Source organism: Gorilla gorilla, chromosome 5, assembly GCF_029281585.2.
Source record: "Gorilla gorilla gorilla isolate KB3781 chromosome 5, NHGRI_mGorGor1-v2.1_pri, whole genome shotgun sequence".
Classification (NCBI taxonomy): Eukaryota; Metazoa; Chordata; class Mammalia; order Primates; family Hominidae; genus Gorilla; species Gorilla gorilla.
Genome location: NC_073229.2, coordinates 135,439,727 through 135,447,030, shown reverse-complemented (window position 1 = coordinate 135,447,030; position 7,304 = coordinate 135,439,727).

Here is a 7,304-nt window from a genome sequence, read left to right as displayed (position 1 = left end):
TGGTAGATGACAGTCAATAAAAATGTAGATTAGATAAACTACATCTATTACAACCAACAGCAATGAGCTTTTCATGAGTTAAAAAAAAAAAAACTCATGTCGGCCCCAGCCCTGAGGCTACCTGACCTGACAAAACTCTTTGCACTCTATGTGTCAAAGAGAAAAAATGGCAGTTGCAGTTTTAACCCAGACTGTAGGGCCCTGGCCAAGGCCTATCTCTCAAAACAACTAGATGAGGTTTCCAAAGGCTGGCCCCCATGTCCAAGGGCCCTGGTAGCAATGGCCTTGTTAGCACAAAAAGCAGATAAGCTAACTCTTAGACAAAACCTAAAGTCCCCCCATGCTGTGGTGATTTTAATAAATACCAAAGGACACCATTAGCTAACGAATGCTAGACTAACTAGATACCAAAGCTTGCTCTGTGAAAATCCCCGCATAACCATTGAAGTTTGCAACACCCTAAACCCCGCCACCTTGCTCCCGGTATCAGAGAGCCCAGTTAAACATAACTGTGTAGAAGTATTGGACTCAGTTTATTCTAGCAGGCCCAACCACCGAGACCACCCCTAAACACCAGTAGACTGGGAGTTGCACGTAGATAGGAGCAGCTTCGCCAACCCCTGCAAAGTGACTCTGAAGACGACGACAAGACCCGCCCCAGTCACACCTGGAAGCTGACTGGTCCACGCACGGCCGAAACATGAGGAAACTCACCGCGGGACCCATTTTCCTTAAAATTTGGACTTGAACAGTAAGGACTTCCACTGACCTTCCTCAGACTGAGAACTGTTTCCAGTATATACATCAAGTCACCGAGGTAGGACAAAAGATTGCTACAGTCCTACTATTTTATGGTTATTATAAGTGTACCGGGACTCTAAAAGAAACTTGTTTGTATAATGCTATTCTATCCAAGGTATGCAGCCCAGGGAATAACCAACCTGATGCGTATTATGACCCACTTTAAGCCTCCCATGATCACAGTTTTTAAAATAAAATTAAGGACTGGTCCTTTTCTAGGTGACACAAGGTAATAGCTAGAACAGAAGAAAGAAAGGTCCCCAAAAATGTAACCTTAAAATTTGACGCCTGTGCCGCTATTAATAGTAAACAGCATGGGATAGGATGCGGTTCTCTAGATTGAAAAAAAAGTTACACAGCAGAAAATAAGTACATCTGTCAAAAATCACATTTATGTGAGATGTGTCAATACTAGTCTTGTGTCATTTAGGCTACTTAGAAAGAAGAGAAAAAATATCCTGTTTGGCTCCAAAAAAAAAGAAAAGTCAGCCCCTCCTGCACGAGTAGGAGCTGCAACCCTTTAGAATTGATAATCACAAACCCCTCAGACCCAAAGTAAAATAAAAAAAAGATACGTAACATTAGGCATTGATGGAAAAGGACTAGATCCTAGTATAAGCATCCTAATAAAAGGAGAGGTTCAAAGACGCTCTCCAGAACCAGTATTTCAGACTTTCTATGACAAACTAAATGTGCCAGTACCTGAGATTCCAGGAAAAACTAAAAATTTGTTTCTGCAATTAGCCGAACATGTAGCCCAGTCTCTACAAGTCACCTCATGTTATGTTTGTGGAGGAACCGTAACAGGAGATCAATGGCCATAGGAAGCCCAAGAATTAGTTCCCACAGACCCAGTTCCTGATGAATTCCCAGCCCAAAAGAACCACCCTGACAATTTTTAGGTTCTAAAAGTCTAAATTATTAGACAGTATTGCACAGCTATTGAAGGAAAACAATTCACTCATTCTATACGGCGGCTTAGTTGTCTTGGGCAAAAGCTGTATAAAGGTACCACAAAAACAGTTACATGGTGGAGTTCCAATTACACAGAAAGAAATCCATTCAGTAAATTTCCAAAGTTGCAGACTGTTTAGGCCCACCCAGAATTCCACCAGGACTGGATAGACCCCACCAGGTTATACTGGATATGTGGACACAGAACTTATTCTAAGCTGTCTGATCAGTGGACAGGTAGCTGAGTAATTGGCACCATTAAGCCATCTTTCTTCTTACTGCCCATAAAAACAGGTGAACTTCTAGGCTTCCCAGTCTATGTTTCCCATGAAAAACGAAGCATAGCCATAGGTGATTAGAAAAATAATGAATGGCCCCCTGAAAGAATCATACAATACTACAGACCCACCACTTAGGCACAAGATGGCTTATGAGGATTTCGAACCCCCATCTACATACTCAACCGAATCATACAGTTGCAAGCTGTTTTTGAAATTATTACTAATAAAACCAGTCAAGCCTTGACTGTTCTTGCCCGGCAAGAAACTCTGATGAGAAATGGTATCTATCAAAATAGACCAGCTCTTGACTACTTAGTAGCAGCTGAAAGAAAAGTTTGTAGAAAATTTAACCTTACGAATTGTTGTCTACACATAGATGATCAGGGGCAAGTAGTTGAGGACACAGTTAAAGATATAACAAAACTGGCACATGTACCCGTGCAAGTGTAGCACGGATTCAACCCTGAAGCTATGTTTAAAAGGTAATTCCCAGCACTAGGAAAACTTAAAACTCTTATAGTAGGAGTTATGATAATACTAAAACCCTGCTTACTGCTCCCTTGTTTGTTACTCCCTGTACTTCTTCAAATGATAAAAAGCTTCATCGCTACCTTAGTTCACCAAAATGCTTCAGCACAAGTGTACTATATGAATCACTATCAATCTATTGCACAAAAAGACATAAGTAACAAAAATAAGAGTGAGAACTCCCACTAATAAAAAGTGAGAGTCTCAAAAGGGGGGAATGAGGAAAGAGAGAGGCCCTCTCATATTGTTTTATACTCAGTTCCTGTTTTTTTAAAAAAAAAAAAAGAAAAAAAAGGAAATAAAATCAAAGACAGGCAGCCCAGTGCCAGGCCCAAAACTGGACCTGGGCCTGCCTGGCCTAAACCTAGTAGTTAAAAATCAACTCATGACTTAGAAAACAACGTTATTCATAAATTCCAGACATTGTATAGAAGAACATTGTGAAACTCCCTGCCCTGTTCTGTTTCTCTCTGACCACTGGTGCATGCAGCCCCTGTCACATACCCCTTGCTTGCTCAAATCAATCACGACCCTTTCATGTGAAATCTTCAGTGCCGTGAGTCCTTAAAAGGGACAGAAATTGTGCACTCAAGGAGCTCGGATTTTAAGGCAGTAGCTTGCCGATGCTCCCAGATGAATAAAGCCCTTCCTTCTACAACTTGGTGTCTGAGAGGTTTTGTCTGCAGCTTGTCCTGCTACAGAAGAAATTTCTAAGCAGCAATACATTCAAGAGATGACTTGGGTGCTATTAAAAGCATTCAATTTTAAATGGGAAACACAGCACAAAAGTTTGGAAAATTTGCAGACTGATGGTGCAAGAGAAAAGAAAAAAACATTTTCTGAGGAGAAATTCAAGCTGGCTGCAGACATTTGCATAAGTAACGAGGAGCCAAATGTTAATCCCCAACACAATGGGGAAAATGTCTCCAGGGCATGTCAGACCTTTGCGACAACCTCTCTCAACACAGGCCTGGAAGTCTAGGAAGAAAAAATGGTTTAATGGGCCAGGCTCAGGGCCCTCCTGCTGTGTGCAGTCTAGGGACTTGGTGCCCTGCTTCTCAGCCACTCTAGCCATGGCTAAAAGGGGTCAAGGTACAGCTCCAGCCATGGCTTCAGAGGGTGAAAACCCCAAGCCTTGACAACTTCCACATGGTATTGAGTCTGCGGGTAAACAGAAGTCAGAATTGAGCTTTAGGAACCTCTGCCTAGATTTCAGAGGGTATGTGGAAATGCCTGGATGCCCAGGCGGAAGTTTGCTGCAGGGGCGGGGCCCTCATGAAGAACCTCTGCTAGGGCAGTGTGGAAGGGAAATGTGGGGTGGGAGCCCCCACACAGAGTCCCTACTGGGGCACTGCCTAGTGGAGCTGTGAGAAGAGGGCCACCATCCTCCAGCCCCAGAATGGTAGATCCACCAACAGCTTGCACCACGCACCTGGAAAAGCCACACTCAACGCCAGCCTGTGAAAGCAGCCAGGAGGGAGGCTATACCCTGCAAAGTCACAGAGGCAGAGCTGCCCCAGGTCATGGGAGCCCACCTCTTGCAGCAGAGTGACCTGGATGTGAGACATGGAGTCAAAGGAGATCACTTTGGAGCTTTAAGATTTGACTGCCCTGCTGGATTTCAGACTTGCATGGGGTCTTTTGCCCCTTTGTTTTGGCCAATTTCTCCCATTTGGAATGGCTGTATTTACCCAATGCCTGTACCCCTATGGTATCTAGGAAGTAACTTACTTGCTTTTTATTTTACAGGTTCATAGGCAGAAGAGACTTGCCTTGTCTCAGATGAGACTTTGGACTGTGGACTTCTGAGTTAATGCTGAAATGAGTTAAGACTTTGGGGGGCTGTTGGGAAGCCATGATTGGTTTCAAAATGTGAGGACATGAGATTTGGGAGGGTTCAGGGGTGGAATGACATGGTTTGGCTGTGTCCCCACCCAAATTTCATCTTGAATTGTAGCTCCCACAATTCCCACATCATGGGAGGGACCCAGTGGGAGGTAATTGAAATTATGGGGTTGGATCTTTCTCGTGATGTTCTCATGGTAGTAAATAAGGGGTTTCCCCTTTCACTTGGCTCTCATACACCAAGACTCAGAAAGTATAAAGGGGGGTAGGGAGGTTTTATGGGAACATGGGGAAACAACTGAATCATGCTCCAAGTTAGAACTGTTTAACCAGATTATCACTACAGTTGTTTTAAACAAGTTAAAAATAAGGCTGTGGCCACTAAGTGCAGGCTTTCAGCTGCTGGGACCTGCAGGGAAGGGAAGTCAGGAGAAGGATCTCAATTTCTGCCTGACATGCAATTTTCCACTCTAAAACAGAAACATCTATAAGCTTCTCAATTAGGAAATTATTATTCAAGTAAAACATTTACTAAGACATGCAGTGAGTAACAGCTCTTTGGTAGACTGGATTTTACCAAAGATGTTAGATATCACTAGAGAACTTATATATCATTTTCAAAATGTCTATGTGAAGTACAAATACTATTCCTATTTTAGGAACCCAATACAACCATCACATAAATTTTGGAGCACTCATATTCTAAACTCTGGACATATTCTTGACTAATTTCTGAAGTAGAGATGCCAAACTCATTTTTAAACATGACTGAAACTGGCATAAAAACAGATACATAGACCAATGGAACAGGATAGAGAACCTAGAAATAAATCTAGACATTTACAGCCAACTCATTTTCAACAAAGGTGCCAGGAATATTCAATGGGGAAAGGACAATCTCCGAAAAAAACAGTGCTGGGAAAACTGGGGATCTATATGCAGAATAGTGAAACTAGACCCCCACCTCTCACTCTATACAAAAATCAAGGCAAAATGGATTTAATACTAAAATATAAGACCTAAAACTATGAAACTACTAGAAGAAAACATGGGTAAACACTTCAAGACATTGGTCTTGGCAAAGACTTTTTGAGGGTAAGTCCTCAAAAACACAGGTGACAAAAGCAAAAATTGATAAATGGAATTACATCAAGCTAAAAAGCTTCTGCACAGCAAAGGAAGCAATCAACAAAGAAACAACCCACAGAATGGGAGAAAATATTTGCAAACTACCCATCTGGCCAGGCACGATGGCTCATGCCTGTAATCCCAACACTTTGGGAGGCCGAGGTGGGCGGATCACTTGAGGTCAGGAGTTTGAGACCAGGCTGGCCAACATGGTAAAGCCCCGTCTCTACTAAAAATACAAAAATTAGCCGGGCGTGGTGGCACATGTCTATAGTCCCAGCCACTAGGGAAGCTGAGGCAGGAGAATCGCTTGAACCTGGGAGGCAGAGGTTGCAGTGAGCTGAAATCGTGCCACTGCACACCAACCTGGGTGACATTGAGACCCCATCTCAAAAACAAACAAAAGCAAACAAAAAAACCATACCCATCTGACAAGGGATTAACAATCAGAATACATATGGAATTCAACAATTCAATAGCAAAAACACACAACAACAAACCAAGTAATCTGAGTTTTACATAAGCAAAAGATCTGAATAGACCTTTTTTTTTTTTGAGATGGAGTTTCACTCTTGTTACCCAGGCTGGAGTGCAATGGCATGATCTAGGCTCACTGCAACCTCTGCCTCCCGGGTTCAAGCACTTCTCCTGCCTCAGCCTCCCTAGTAGCTGGGATTACAGGCAACCACCACCACACCCAGCTAATTTTTTTTTATTTTTAGTAGAGATGGGGTTTCACCACGTTGGCCAGGCTGGTCTCAAACCTCTGACCTTAGGCGATACACCCACCTCAGCCTCCCAAAATGCCTGGATTACAGGTGTGAGCCACCACGGCCGGCTGAATAAACATTTGTCAAAAGAAGATATACTAGTGGCCAACATGTAAATGAAAAATGTTCTGGATAAACAGAAACTGATTATAAAACAAAAAACAAAAAAAGAAAAAAGAAAATGCCTGACATCACTCATCATCAGTAAAATGCAATCAAAACCACAAGATGTCACCTCACCCCCATTAGAACGGCTATAATCAAAAGAACAGGAAATAAAGAGATGCTGGCCAGGATGTGGAAAAAGTGGAATGCTCCTACACTGTTGGAGAAATGTAAATTAGTACAGCCACCACATAAAACAGTATGGAGATTCCTCAAAAAACTAAAAATAGAACTACCATATGATACACCAATTCCACTGCTGGGTGTATATCCAAAGGAAAGGAGATTGGTGTATCAGAGAGACAGCTGCACTCCCATGTTTATTGCCGCAATTCACAATGACCAAATATGGAATAAACCTAAGTGTTCTTCAACGGATGAATGGATAAAGAAAGTGTGGTATATACACTATGAAATATTATTCAGCCATAATAAAATGAAATCCTATCATCTGCAGCAACACGGATGAAACTGAAGGACACTATGTTAAGGGAGTTATTTCACTTAACAGAAAGACAAATATTCCATGTTGTCACTTAGATGTGGGAGCTAAAAAATTAATCTCATGGAGGTAGTGAGTAGAATAATAATTACCAGAGGCTGGGAAGGGTAGGGGACAGAGCAGAGGGCAGCAGGTTGGTTAGCAAATACAAAAATACAGTTACACAGAAGGAATAAGTTCTAGTGTTTGATAGCACAGTAGGGTGACTACAGTTAACACTAGTTTATTGTATATTTCAAAATAGCTACAGGAGAAGATTTGAAATGTTCCCAACACAAAGAAATGATAAACATTTGAGGTGATGGATATCCCAACTACCCTGATTTGCTC